We start from the raw sequence: 16,682 nt of genomic DNA on the forward strand, positions 1-16,682 counted from the left end.
TTGTGTTGGACGTACCATGTATAGTACCCCATGTCCAATTTAATAGTAGAGACATGGCTGAAAAAACTTCCTATTAATAGTTATGTGCATCCCTAATTAAGTATCTGACTAATTAATTAATTTCATTAACAACTCGATTCTAAAATTAATTTGTCACAAAAAATACCTACATAAATGGACTTAATTAATTACATACGTAAATAATTATCTAGCTAATTAATTGCATTATGACTTGATTCCCAAACTGATTTAGTGATTGGTTTCCAAATTATTATTTTTTCTTTTTGCTTGAGGCATGGGAGCTGGCTTTTCTTGTGCCTGTGGGGAGGCGGGAGCGGATGGGTTTTTTCGTAAGGGGGTCTAGGGTTTAATAGTAATGACAAATTTGAAAAAACTTCCTACTATTAATTATCTGCATCCCTAATTATATGTCTAGTTAATTATCTAATTACATTAATGGCTTGATTTCCTACTTAATTTCGTGAAAAAGTCCATGCATAAACATACATAATTAATTGCATGCATAATTAATTGCATTAATGGCTTGATTTCCAAATTGATTCGGTGCTTGGTTTCCAAATGGTTTTGCATTATTGACTAGTGATACCTTTCATAATTAATGTTATCCTCCCATTTAAGGCTCGATAATACTTTCTATAGTTAATGTGATACTCATGTCCAAAGAACAATACTCTTCATAATTAATGTGATCCTTCCGTTCACCGCTCGATGATACTTTTTATAATTACCGTGATTCTCCTCTCCAAATAATAATACTCTTTATAATTAAAGTGATCCTACTTTCAAACGCCTGTTAATATTTTCCATAATTAACATGATCCTCTTGTCAAATGATACTCTTCATAATTGATGTGATCTTTCTGTCCAAAGAATGATACTTTTCATATTAGTATGATCCTCCCATCCAAAGCTCGATTATACTTTCCAAATTAAATAGACATATTAACTGTCTGCCTAATTAACACACATAATTAACTGGTCTGGCTAATTTTTTTGATAGAAAGACTGTAAGGAAACCCCTACAGTATAATTGGTGCAACAAATCCAAATTGCAAGTACCGTGCCTTGAATCTGGGTAGGTGGAAAGGCATCAGCCCCTTCCCACCACTAGGCTATGCCTTAGTCTGCTAATTAATTGCAAGCAAGTGTGGGCAAAGCAGGAATTGGACAAGAGATAAATGGGATGAATTTTGGGCATTAAGTGAAGCGTGCGAAATCGAACCAAACCAAATGATGTACGAACCTACCATCATGACCGCGAACTCTCCCTTTAGGAGTAGTGACTAGTAGAATGCCCGTGCGTTGCTATGGGCTACAATGCATATACTTTGGGAAGTATCTCTGGTCTAAACTCCTAATCCGGTAATGCCCCTCAATCTAGTATGTTACACCTACTAGTTTTTTAAAATTTACTCCTTTGTTATTTTGGTTGTTGGTATATCATGAAGAAAATTTTGAGCTACGAAATAAAATTCACTAATTAGACATGCAAGACATTGGTATAAAGAATGATTGCTTACGTAATTTTTGGAACATGTGTTGACACACATATCCATTTAAAAAAAGAACAATATTTATGTTTAAAAAATTTGAAAGTGTGCACAATTCATGAATGTATGCGGTTAACATGTAATTGTGAAATAAAAAAAGGTTTATAGGAAGCTCGCTTTGTGCTCTCAGGGTGGTGGCGGCTGGGTTGATCCATCTATGCTCGTCCAGCCGTCTGCTGTGTTACTACTCCCATGATGTAAATAATGCATGGATATGAAGATGATGGTACAAGGGTTATCAATCATGCGAAGACTCTTCCCGCAACTTCTTCTAGACTGGACCGACCCTAGGCATGCTCCTTGGGCACCTCCTTTGAGGACGCATGACAGCGACCGAATCAACCCTGCGACGTGTTGTTGTTTCAAAGGATGTCAGCCCGATAGTGCAATAGGCAGCGAATCATCATTGAGGGGGACGGGTTCGGAAGGAGGATGATCTTTTTTTTGCGTGATGCAACTATGCAAAGGAGGTGGGCTTTCTGGTGCGTATTAGGAGGTGGTGGTTGATGGGTTTTTCGTGGGGTGGGGGGTCAAGGGGAGTTGTGTTGGACGTACCACGTATAGTACCCAACTCCCATTTAATAGTAGAGACATGGCTGAAAAAACTTCGGATTATTAGTTATGTGCATCCCTAATTAAGTGTCTGACTAATTAATTAATTGCATTAACAGCTCGATTCTAAAATTGATTTGTCAAAAAATACCTACTTAAATAGACTTAATTAATTGCACATGTAAATAATTACTTGGCTAATTAATTGCATTATGACTTGATTTCCAAACTAATTTGGTGACTGGTTTCCAAATTAGTATATTATTATTTCTTTTTTCTTGAGGTAAGGGAGGTGGGTTTTCTTGTGCGTATGAGGTGGTGGCGGATGGGTTTATAGTAGGCGGGATCAAGGGGAGTTGAGTTGGACATACCACGTATAGTCCCCAACTCCCATTTAATAGTAGAGACATGGTTGAAAAAACTTTCTATTGTTAGTTATGTGCATCCCTAATTAAGTGTCTGACCAATTAATTAACTGCATTAATGTCTCAGTTCTCAACTTGATTTGTCACACAAAATACCTACTTAAACAGACTTAACTAATTGCACATCTAATTAATTAGCTGGCTAATTAATTGCATTATGACTTGATTCACAACTGATTTAGTGATTGGTTTCCAAATAATTATTTTTCTTTTTTCTTGAGGCAAGGGAGGTGGGTTTTCTTGTGCGCGTGGGAAGGTGGGAGCGGATGGGTTTTTTCATAAGGGGATTTAGGGTTTAATAGCAATGATAAATTTGAAAGAACTTCCTACTATTAATTATTTGTATCCCTAATTATGTGTCTTGCTAATTAATTAATTACATTAATGGCTTGATTTTATACATAATCTGGTGCAAAGAATCCATTCTTAAACAGACATAATTAATTGCATTAATGGCTTGATTTCCAAATTGATTTGATGCTTGGTTTCCAAATTGGTTTGCATTATTGACTAGTGATGCCTTCCATAATTAATGTGAATTTCCCATTTAAGGCTCGATAATGCTTTCCATAGTTAATGTGATACTCGTGCCCAAAGAACAATACTCTTCATAATTAACGTGAACCTTTTGTTCAATACTCGATGATACTTTTTATAATTATCGTGCTAATAATACACTTTATAATTAAAGTGATCCTACTTTCAAACGCTCGACAATGTTTTCCATAGTTAGCATGATCCTCTTGTCCAAATAATGGGGTTCTTTTTCCCAAAGAATGATACTCTTCATATCAGTGTGGTCCTCCCATCCAATGCTCAATTATACTTTTCAAATTAAATAGCCATATTAACTATCTGCCTAATTAACACACATCATTAATCGATCTTGCTAAATAACTGCATGCAAGTATGGGCATAGCAAGAATTGGGCATGAGATAAATGATATGAATTTTGGGCATTAATGGATGTGTGTGAAATCAAGCCAAACCAAATGATGTATGAACCTACCATCATGACCGCGAACTCCCCCTTTAGGAGTTGAGACTAGTAGAATGCCTGTGCGTTGCTATGGGCTACAATGCATATACTTAAGGAAGCATCTCTGGTCTGAACTCCGAAACCAGTTATGCCCCTCAATCTATTATGTTACATGTACTACTTTTTTTTAAATGTACTCTTTTGTTATTTTTGTTGTTAATATATCAGGAAAAAAATTTGAGCCAATTTTTTCCAGTTAATTAGACATGCATGACGTTGGTATCAAGAAAGATTGCTTCCATAAGTTTTGGAACGTGTGCTGATACACATATCTACTTAAAAAAAGAACAAGATTTATATTAACAAAAATCTGAGAGCTTGCACAATTCATGAATGCATGCGATTAACATGTAAATGTGAAAGGAAAAAGGTCTATAGGAAGCTCGCTTTGTGCTCTCATGGTGGTGGTGGCTGGGTTGATCCATCTATGTTCGTCTGGTTGTCTGCTGCAGCACTCGTCCCATGATGTAAATAATGCTTGGATGGGAAGATGATGGTACGAGGGAAATCTATCATGTGAAGACTATTCCTATAATTGCCTCTCGGCCAGACCGACCCTCAGGCATGCTCCTTGGGCACCTCCTCTGAGTGTGCATGGCGGCGACCGGATTAACCCTGAGGCGTGTCGTTGTTTCAGAGGATGTTAACCCGGCAGTGTGGTAAGCAGCAGATCATCGTTGAGGGGGAGGGGTTTGGGAGGAGGATGTTCTATTCCTCATTTTTTGCGTTAGGCAAGGGAGGTGGGTTTTCTTGTGCGTATGAGGAGGTGGTGGCGGATGGGTTTTTTGTAGGCGGGATCAAGGGAAGTTGAGTTGGACATACCACATATAGTCCCCAACTTCTATTTAATAGTAGAGACATGGTTGAAAAAACTTCCTATTGTTAGTTATGTGCATCCCTAATTAAGTGTCCAACCAATTAATTAACTGCATTAATAGCTCAATTCTCAACTTGATTTTTCACAAAAAATACCTACTTAAATATACTTAATTAATTTCACGTCTAATTAATCTGGCTAACTAATTGTGTTATGACTTGATTCCCAACTGATTTGGTGATTGGTTTCCAAATTATTATTTTTCTTTTTCCTTGAGGCAAGTGAGGCGGGTCTTCTTGTGCGTGTTGGGAGGTGGGAGCAGATGGTTTTTTTCATAAGGGGATCTAGGGTTTAATAGTAATGATAAATTTGAAAAAACTTCCTACTATTAATTATGGAAAAGTCTTGCTTTCAACCGGCTGATCTATCTCTCCTGCAAACCGCCTCCTACATTTGACACGTGCCCCCTGTAGGCCCGCCCACAACCAACCGCATGCAGTCCCTGCCTTTATCCTCCCCACCTTATCCTCTCAGACCCAAACTGTGGTGCCGTCTTCTTCCTCATGTCTCTCCCTCCCATGCACTGCTGCTCGAGAGGAGAACATTCCATGGCAACGCCAGCCACCCCCCACCGTTGTTGCGAACCGGCAGAAACGACGACGACCCATCGCTTGCTGCTGCCTCGCTACAATAGCTATTGTTGCTGCAAACAAAGTGCTCGACGCCGGCCATCCGCGTCGCCGCGTTACTGCATGGCAAAGTCCATGTACCGCGGTGATGCAGCTATGGATGCAACACACAATTTGCTGCAAGCAGGGCAGCGTACGCAGCTCACCATCGGTGCTGCATAATTTGTCATCGTTGCTGCTCAAATCGCAGCCCGCCACTGTCACAGTAACTTCAGCGATGTTGGGTGGCTGCAATGGAGCACTCGTCAGACGCTTCCTCGCGGCACTGCAATGGAGCACTCCCTGGCACTCACTCTCAGCGCTGCAACGAAGAGCTCACCAGTGGTGCAATGGAGCACTTGCCGGCTCCCGGTGCTGCAATGGAGCACTCGCCGGCGCTCCCTCCTGGCGCTGCACTCACCGACGCTTTAATGGAGCACTCGCCGGCGCTGCAATGCAGCACTCGCTGGCGCTCCCGACGCTGCAATGGAGCACTAGCCGACGGTCTCGGTGCAGCTCCCTACGCTGCAATGGAGGTCGCGGGTGTTGCTTTGCATCATCCAGCGGATGACGTGGTTTACTGCACCGGCGACCAGTAGCATCAGCGCCACCGGCGCTACAACCAGGGGCAAGCGGGTGGCTATTTTTGTCCATAGGAACAAAAAGGGATGCTAGGGAGGGGGCGTGTGCTGCAGGAGAGCATTCATGATCGAGAGGGCAAAGCGACGACTACGATGGAGCGTATCTAGTGGCTATGGAGGCGGCTTATGTTTCCCACAAATCAACCGGATGATTTGTAGCAGTGGCCATTAATTATCTGCATCCCTAATTATGTGTCTCGCAAATTAATTAATTACATTAATGCCTCGATTTCATACATAATCTGGTGCAAATAATCCATTCTTAAATGTACATAATTAATTGCATGCTTAATTAATTGCACTAATGGCTTGATTTCCAAATTGATTCGTCTTGGTTTCCAAATTGGTTGCATTACTGACTAGTGATGCCTTCCATAATAAATGTGATCCTCCCATTTAAGGCTCGATAATTTTTTCCAGAGTTAATGTGATACTCGTGCCCAAGGAACAATACACTTCGTAATTAATGTGAACCTTTTGTTCAATACTCGATGATACTTTTTATAATTATCGTGATCCTCCTGTCATAATAATAATACACATTATAATTAAAGTGATCATACTTTTCAAACGCTCGATAATGTTTTCCATAATTAACATGATCCTCTTGTCCAAATAATGGGGTTCTTTTTTCCCCAAAGAATGATACTCTTCATATCAATATGGTCTTCCCGTCCAATGCTCAACTATACTTTCCAAATTAAATAGCCATATTAATAGTCTGCCTAATTAACACACATCACTAACTGATCTTGCTAAATAAATGCATGCAAGTATGGGCATAGCAGGAGTTGGGCATGAGATAAATGATATGAATTTTGGGCATTAATGGATGTGTGCAAAATCAAGCCAAACCAAACGATGTACGAACCTACCATCACGACCGCGAACTCTGCCTTTACGAGTAGAGACTAGTAGAAGGCCCGTGCGTTGCTATGGGCTACAATACATATACTTAAGGAAGCATCTCTGGTCTGAACTCCAAAACCAGTTATGCCCCTCAATCTAGTATGTTACACGTACTACTTTTTTTAAATGTACTATTTTGTTATTTTTGTTGTTAATATATCATGAAGAAAAATTTTGAGCTAAAATGTAAAATTCACTAATTAGACATGCATGACGTTGGTATCAAGAAAGATTGCTCCATAATTTTTGGAACCTGTGCTGATACACATATCCAGTTAAAAAAGAAAAAGATTTATATTAACAAAAATTTGAGAGTTTGTACAATTCATTAATGTATGCGATTAACATGTAATTGTGAAAGGAAAAAAGGTCTATAGGAAGCTTTCTTTATGCTCTCACGGTGGTGGTGGTTGTGTTGATCCATCTATGTTCGTGTGGCTGTCCGCTGCAACACTCTGTCCCATGATGTAAATAATGCATGGATGGGAAGATGACGGTACGAGGGACATCGATCATGTGAAGACTCTTCCTGCAATTGCCTCACGACCTGATCGACCCTCAGGCACGCTCCTTGGGCACCTCCTCCGAGGGCGCATGGCGGCGACCAGATAAACCCTGAGGCGTGTCGTTGTTCCAGAGGATGTTAGCCCGATAGTGTAGTAGGTGGCGGGTCATCGTTGAGGGCGAGGGGTTCGGGGGGAGGATGTTCTTTTCCCTCTTTTTGCGTGAGGCAAGGGAGTTGGGTTTTCATGTGCGTATGAGGATGTGGTGGCGGATGGGTTTTTCATATGCGGGCTCAAGGGGAGTTGAGTTGGATGTACCACCTATAGTCCCCAACTCCCATTTAATAGTAGGGACATGGTAGAAAAAACTTCATGTTAATAGTTATGTGCATCCCTGATTAAGTGTCTGACTAATTAATTAATTTCAATAACAACTCGATTCTAAAATTAATTTGTCACAAAAAATACCTACATAAAGGGACTTAATTAATTACACATGTAAATAATTATCTGCTAATTAATTGCCTTATGACTTGATTCCCAAACTGATTTGGTGATTGGTTTCCAAATTATTTTTTTCTTTTTTTCATTATGCTTAAGGCAAGGGAGGTGGCTTTTTTGTGCTTGTAGGGAGGTGTGAGTGGATGGGTTTTTTCGTAAGGGGATCTACGGTTTAATAGTAATGATAATTTTGAAAAAAAATTCTACTATTAATTATCTGCTTCCCTAATTATGTGTCTGGTTAATTATCTAATTACATTAATGGCTTGATTTCCTATTTAACTTGGTGCAAAAGTCCATACTTAAACATACAAATTAATTGCATGCGTAAATCATTGCATTAATGACTTGATTTCCAAATTGATTCGGTGCTTGGTTTCCAAATGGTTTTGTATTATTGACTAGTGATTCATTTCATAATTAATGTGATCTTCCCATTTAAGGCCCGATAATACTTTCCATAGTTAATGTGATCCTACTTTCAAACGCTTGTTAATATTTTCCATAATTAACATGATCCTCTTGTCAAATGATACTCTTCATAATTAATGTGATCTTTCTGTCCAAAGAATGATACTTTTCATATTAGTATGATCCTCCCATCCAAAGCTCGATTATACTTTCCAAATTAAATAGACATATTAACTGTCTGCCTAATTAACACACATAATTAACTGGTCTGGCTAATTTTTTTGATAGAAAGACTGTAAGGGAACCCCTACAGTATAATTGGTGCAACAAATCCAAATTGCAAGTACCGTGCCTTGAATCTGGGTAGGTGGAAAGGCATCAGCCCCTTCCCACCACTAGGCTATGCCTTAGTCTGCTAATTAATTGCAAGCAAGTGTGGGCAAAGCAGGAATTGGACAAGAGATAAATGGGATGAATTTTGGGCATTAAGTGAAGCGTGCAAAATCGAACCAAACCAAATGATGTACGAACCTACCATCATGACCGCGAACTCTCCCTTTAGGAGTAGTGACTAGTAGAATGCCCGTGCGTTGCTATGGGCTACAATGCATATACTTTGGGAAGTATCTCTGGTCTAAACTCCTAATCCGGTAATGCCCCTCAATCTAGTATGTTACACCTACTACTTTTTTAAAATTTACTCCTTTGTTATTTTGGTTGTTGGTATATCATGAAGAAAATTTTGAGCTACGAAATAAAATTCACTAATTAGACATGCAAGACATTGGTATAAAGAATGATTGCTTACGTAATTTTTGGAACATGTGTTGACACACATATCCATTTAAAAAAAGAACAATATTTATGTTTAAAAAATTTGAAAGTGTGCACAATTCATGAATGTATGCGGTTAACATGTAATTGTGAAATAAAAAAAGGTTTATAGGAAGCTCGCTTTGTGCTCTCAGGGTGGTGGCGGCTGGGTTGATCCATCTATGCTCGTCCAGCCGTCTGCTGTGTCACTACTCCCATGATGTAAATAATGCATGGATATGAAGATGATGGTACGAGGGTTATCAATCATGCGAAGACTCTTCCCGCAACTTCTTCTAGACCGGACCGACCCTAGGCATGCTCCTTGGGCACCTCCTTTGAGGACGCATGACAGCGACCGAATCAACCCTGCGACGTGTTGTTGTTTCAAAGGATGTCAGCCCGATAGTGCAATAGGCAGCGAATCATCATTGAGGGGGACGGGTTCGGAAGGAGGATGACCTTTTTTTTGCGTGATGCAACTATGCAAGGGAGGTGGGCTTTCTGGTGCGTATTAGGAGGTGGTGGTTGATGGGTTTTTCGTGGGGTGGGGGGTCAAGGGGAGTTGTGTTGGACGTACCACGTATAGTACCCAACTCCCATTTAATAGTAGAGACATGGCTAAAAAAACTTCGGATTATTAGTTATGTGCATCCCTAATTAAGTGTCTGACTAATTAATTAATTGCATTAACAGCTCGATTCTAAAATTGATTTGTCAAAAAATACCTACTTAAATAGACTTAATTAATTGCACATGTAAATAATTACTTGGCTAATTAATTGCATTATGACTTGATTTCCAAACTAATTTGGTGACTGGTTTCCAAATTAGTATATTATTATTTCTTTTTTCTTGAGGTAAGGGAGGTGGGTTTTCTTGTGCGTATGAGGTGGTGGCGGATGGGTTTATAGTAGGCGGGATCAAGGGGAGTTGAGTTGGACATACCACGTATAGTCCCCAACTCCCATTTAATAGTAGAGACATGGTTGAAAAAACTTTCTATTGTTAGTTATGTGCATCCCTAATTAAGTGTCTGACCAATTAATTAACTGCATTAATGTCTCAGTTCTCAACTTGATTTGTCACAAAAAATACCTACTTAAACAGACTTAACTAATTGCACATCTAATTAATTAGCTGGCTAATTAATTGCATTATGACTTGATTCGCAACTCATTTAGTGATTGGTTTCCAAATAATTATTTTTCTTTTTTCTTGAGGCAAGGGAGGTGGGTTTTCTTGTGCGCGTGGGAAGGTGGGAGCGGATGGGTTTTTTCATAAGGGGATTTAGGGTTTAATAGCAATGATAAATTTGAAAGAACTTCCTACTATTAATTATTTGTATCCCTAATTATGTGTCTTGCTAATTAATTAATTACATTAATGGCTTGATTTTATACATAATCTGGTGCAAAGAATCCATTCTTAAACAGACATAATTAATTGCATTAATGGCTTGATTTCCAAATTGATTTGATGCTTGGTTTCCAAATTGGTTTGCATTATTGACTAGTGATGCCTTCCATAATTAATGTGAATTTCCCATTTAAGGCTCGATAATGCTTTCCATAGTTAATGTGATACTCGTGCCCAAAGAACAATACTCTTCATAATTAACGTGAACCTTTTGTTCAATACTCGATGATACTTTTTATAATTATCGTGCTATACAAATAATAATACACTTTATAATTAAAGTGATCCTACTTTCAAACGCTCGACAATGTTTTCCATAGTTAGCATGATCCTCTTGTCCAAATAATGGGGTTCTTTTTCCCAAAGAATGATACTCTTCATATCAGTGTGGTCCTCCCATCCAATGCTCAATTATACTTTTCAAATTAAATAGCCATATTAACTATCTGCCTAATTAACACACATCATTAATCGATCTTGCTAAATAACTGCATGCAAGTATGGGCATAGCAAGAATTGGGCATGAGATAAATGATATGAATTTTGGGCATTAATGGATGTGTGTGAAATCAAGCCAAACCAAATGATGTATGAACCTACCATCATGACCGCGAACTCCCCCTTTAGGAGTTGAGACTAGTAGAATGCCTGTGCGTTGCTATGGGCTACAATGCATATACTTAAGGAAGCATCTCTGGTCTGAACTCCGAAACCAGTTATGCCCCTCAATCTATTATGTTACATGTACTACTTTTTTTTAAATGTACTCTTTTGTTATTTTTGTTGTTAATATATTAGGAAAAAAATTTGAGCCAATTTTTTCCAGTTAATTAGACATGCATGACGTTGGTATCAAGAAAGATTGCTTCCATAAGTTTTGGAACGTGTGCTGATACACATATCTACTTAAAAAAAGAACAAGATTTATATTAACAAAAATCTGAGAGCTTGCACAATTCATGAATGCATGCGATTAACATGTAAATGTGAAAGGAAAAAGGTCTATAGGAAGCTCGCTTTGTGCTCTCATGGTGGTGGTGGCTGGGTGGATCCATCTATGTTCGTCTGGTTGTCTGCTGCAGCACTCATCCCATGATGTAAATAATGCTTGGATGGGAATATGATGGTACGAGGGACATCTATCATGTGAAGACTATTCCTATAATTGCCTCTCGGCCAGACCGACCCTCAGGCATGCTCCTTGGGCACCTCCTCTGAGTGTGCATGGCGGCGACCGGATTAACCCTGAGGCGTGTCGTTGTTTCAGAGGATGTTAACCCGGCAGTGTGGTAAGCATCAGATCATCGTTGAGGGGGAGGGGTTTGGGAGGAGGATGTTCTATTCCTCATTTTTTTGCGTTAGGCAAGGGAGGTGGGTTTTCTTGTGCGTATGAGGAGGTGGTGGCGGATGGGTTTTTTGTAGGCGGGATCAAGGGAAGTTGAGTTGGACATACCACATATAGTCCCCAACTTCTATTTAATAGTAGAGACATGGTTGAAAAAACTTCCTATTGTTAGTTATGTGCATCCCTAATTAAGTGTCCAACCAATTAATTAACTGCATTAATAGCTCAATTCTCAACTTGATTTTTCACAAAAAATACCTACTTAAACATACTTAATTAATTTCACGTCTAATTAATCTGGCTAACTAATTGTGTTATGACTTGATTCCCAACTGATTTGGTGATTGGTTTCCAAATTATTATTTTTCTTTTTCCTTGAGGCAAGTGAGGCGGGTCTTCTTGTGCGTGTTGGGAGGTGGGAGCAGATGGTTTTTTTCATAAGGGGATCTAGGGTTTAATAGTAATGATAAATTTGAAAAAACTTCCTACTATTAATTATGGAAAAGTCTTGCTTTCAACCGGCTGATCTATCTCTCCTGCAAACCGCCTCCTACATTTGACGCGTGCCCCCTGTAGGCCCGCCCACAACCAACCGCATGCACTCCCTGCCTTTATCCTCCCCACCTTATCCTCTTAGACCCAAACTGTGGTGCCGTCTTCTTCCTCATGTCTCTCCCTCCCATGCACTGCTGCTCGAGAGGAGAACATTCCATGGCAACGCCAGCCACCCCCCACCGTTGTTGCGAACCGGCAGAAACGACGACGACCCATCGCTTGCTGCTGCCTCGCTGCAATAGCTATTGTTGCTGCAAACAAAGTGCTCGACGCCGGCCATCCGCGTCGCCGCGTTACTGCATGGCAAAGTCCATGTACCGCGGTGATGCAGCTATGGATGCAGCACACAATTTGCTGCAAGCAGGGCAGCGTACGCAGCTCAGCATCGGTGCTGCATAATTTGTCATCGTTGCTGCTCAAATCGCAGCCCGCCACTGTCACAGTAACTTCAGCGATGTTGGGTGGCTGCAATGGAGCACTCGTCAGACGCTTCCTCGCGGCACTGCAATGGAGCACTCCCCGGCACTCACTCTCAGTGCTGCAACAAAGAGCTCACCAGTGGTGCAATGGAGCACTTGCCGGCTCCCGGTGCTGCAATGGAGCACTCGCCGGCGCTCCCTCCTGGCGCTGCACTCACCGACGCTTTAATGGAGCACTCGCCGGCGCTGCAATGCAGCACTCGCTGGCGCTCCCGACGCTGCAATGGAGCACTAGCCGACGGTCTCGGTGCAGCTCCCTACGCTGCAATGGAGGTCGTGGGTGTTGCTTTGCATCATCCAGCGGATGACGTGGTTTACTGCACCGGCGACCAGTAGCATCGGCGCCACCGGCACTGCAACCAGGGGCAAGCGGGTGGCTATTTTTGTCCATAGGAACAAAAAGGGATGCTAGGGAGGGGGCGTGTGCTGCAGGAGAGCATTCATGATCGAGAGGGCAAAGCGACGGCTACGATGGAGCGTATCTAGTGGCTACGGAGGCGGCTTATGTTTCCCACAAATCAACCGGATGATTTGTAGCAGTGGCCATTAATTATCTGCATCCCTAATTATGTGTCTTGCAAATTAATTAATTACATTAATGCCTCGATTTCATACATAATCTGGTGCAAATAATCCATTCTTAAATGTACATAATTAATTGCATGCTTAATTAATTGCACTAATGGCTTGATTTCCAAATTGATTCGTCTTGGTTTCCAAATTGGTTGCATTACTGACTAGTGATGCCTTCCATAATAAATGTGATCCTCCCATTTAAGGCTCGATAATTTTTTCCAGAGTTAATGTGATACTCGTGCCCAAGGAACAATACACTTCGTAATTAATGTGAACCTTTTGTTCAATACTCGATGATACTTTTTATAATTATCGTGATCCTCCTGTCATAATAATAATACACATTATAATTAAAGTGATCATACTTTTCAAACGCTCGATAATGTTTTCCATAATTAACATGATCCTCTTGTCCAAATAATGGGGTTCTTTTTTCCCCAAAGAATGATACTCTTCATATCAATATGGTCTTCCCGTCCAATGCTCAACTATACTTTCCAAATTAAATAGCCATATTAATAGTCTTCCTAATTAACACACATCACTAACTGATCTTGCTAAATAACTGCATGCAAGTATGGGCATAGCAGGAGTTGGGCATGAGATAAATGATATGAATTTTGGGCATTAATGGATGTGTGCAAAATCAAGCCAAACCAAACGATGTACGAACCTACCATCACGACCGCGAACTCCGCCTTTACGAGTAGAGACTAGTAGAAGGCCCGTGCGTTGCTATGGGCTACAATACATATACTTAAGGAAGCATCTCTGGTCTGAACTCCAAAACCAGTTATGCCCCTCAATCTAGTATGTTACACGTACTACTTTTTTTAAATGTACTATTTTGTTATTTTTGTTGTTAATATATCATGAAGAAAAATTTTGAGCTAAAATGTAAAATTCACTAATTAGACATGCATGACGTTGGTATCAAGAAAGATTGCTCCATAATTTTTGGAACCTGTGCTGATACACATATCCAGTTAAAAAAGAAAAAGATTTATATTAACAAAAATTTGAGAGTTTGTACAATTCATTAATGTATGCGATTAACATGTAATTGTGAAAGGAAAAAAGGTCTATAGGAAGCTTTCTTTATGCTCTCACGGTGGTGGTGGTTGTGTTGATCCATCTATGTTCGTGTGGCTGTCCGCTGCAACACTCTGTCCCATGATGTAAATAATGCATGGATGGGAAGATGACGGTACGAGGGACATCGATCATGTGAAGACTCTTCCTGCAATTGCCTCACGACCTGATCGACCCTCAGGCACGCTCCTTGGGCACCTCCTCCGAGGGCGCATGGCGGCGACCAGATAAACCCTGAGGCGTGTCGTTGTTCCAGAGGATGTTAGCCCGATAGTGTAGTAGGTGGCGGGTCATCGTTGAGGGCGAGGGGTTCGGGGGGAGGATGTTCTTTTCCCTTTTTTTGCGTGAGGCAAGGGAGTTGGGTTTTCATGTGCGTATGAGGATGTGGTGGAGGATGGGTTTTTCATATGCGGGCTCAAGGGGAGTTGAGTTGGATGTACCACCTATAGTCCCCAACTCCCATTTAATAGTAGGGACATGGTAGAAAAAACTTCATGTTAATATTTATGTGCATCCCTGATTAAGTGTCTGACTAATTAATTAATTTCAATAACAACTCGATTCTAAAATTAATTTGTCACAAAAAATACCTACATAAAGGGACTTAATTAATTACACATGTAAATAATTATCTGCTAATTAATTGCCTTATGACTTGATTCCCAAACTGATTTGGTGATTGGTTTCCAAATTATTTTTTTCTTTTTTTCATTATGCTTAAGGCAAGGGAGGTGGCTTTTTTGTGCTTATAGGGAGGTGTGAGCGGATGGGTTTTTTCGTAAGGGGATCTACGGTTTAATAGTAATGATAATTTTGAAAAAAAAATCTACTATTAATTATCTGCTTCCCTAATTATGTGTCTGGTTAATTATCTAATTACATTAATGGCTTGATTTCCTATTTAACTTGGTGCAAAAGTCCATACTTAAACATACAAATTAATTGCATGCGTAAATCATTGCATTAATGACTTGATTTCCAAATTGATTCGGTGCTTGGTTTCCAAATGGTTTTGTATTATTGACTAGTGATTCATTTCATAATTAATGTGATCTTCCCATTTAAGGCCCGATAATACTTTCCATAGTTAATGTGATACTCATGTCCAAAAAACAATACTCTTCCTAATTAATGTGATCCTTCGGTTCACCGCTCGATAATACTTTTTATAATTATCGTGATTCTCCTTTCCAAATAATAATACTCTTTATAATTAAAGTGATCCTACTTTCAAACGCTCGAAAATATTTTCCATAATGAACATGATCCTCTTGTCAAAATAATACTCTTCATAATTAATGTGATCCTTCTGTCCAAAGAACGATACTTTTCATATTAGTATGACCCTCCCGTCCAACGCTCGATTATACTTCCCAAATTGAATAGACATATTAACTGTTTGCCTAATTAACACACATTATTAACTGGTTCGGCTAATTAATTGCAAGCAAGTGTGGGCAAAGCAGGAATTGGACAACAGATAATGAGATGAATTTTGGGCATTAAGTGAAGCGTGTGAAATCTAACCAAACCAAATGATGTACGAACCTACCATCACAACCGCGAACTCCCACTTTAGGAGTAGAGACTAGTAGAATGCACGTGCGTTGCTATGGGCTACAATGCATATACTTTAGAAAGCATCTCTAGTCTAAACTCCTAATGGAGCTATGCCCCTCAATCTAGTATATCACACCTACTAATTTTTTTAAATTTACTCCTTTGTTATTTTGGTTGTTGGTATATCTTGAACAAAATTTCGAGCTATGAAATAGAATTCACTAATTAGACATGCAAGACATTGGTATAAAGAATGATTGCTTACATAATTTTGGGAACATGTGCTGACACACATATCCATTTAAAAAAAGAATAATATTTAGGTTTAAAAAAGTACGAAAGTTTGTATAATTCATGAATTTTTGCAGTTAACATGTAACTGTGAAAGAAAAAAGGTCTATAGAAAGCTCGCTTTGTGCTCTCAGGGTGGTGGCGACTGGGTTGATCTATCTATGCTTGTCCGGCCGTCTGCTGTGGCACTAGTCCCATGATGTAAATAACACATGGATATGAAGATGATGGTATGAGGGTTATCGATCATGTGAAGACTCTTCCCGCAACTGCCACTCGATCGGACCGACCCTAAGGCATGCTCCTTGGGCACCTCCTTTGAGGACGCATGGCCGCGACCGAATCAACCCTACGACGTGTCGTTGTTTCAAAGGATGTCAGCCCCATAGTGCAATAAGCAGCAAATCATCGTTGAGGGGGACGGGTTCGGAAGGAGGACGATCTTTTTTTTGTGTTTTTTGTTTCTTTTCGCGATGCAACTATGCAAGGGAGGTGGGCTTTCTCATGCTTATGAG

The sequence above is a fragment of the Triticum dicoccoides genome, chromosome 5B (genome assembly GCF_002162155.2).
Source record: "Triticum dicoccoides isolate Atlit2015 ecotype Zavitan chromosome 5B, WEW_v2.0, whole genome shotgun sequence".
Lineage (NCBI taxonomy): Eukaryota > Viridiplantae > Streptophyta > Magnoliopsida > Poales > Poaceae > Triticum > Triticum dicoccoides.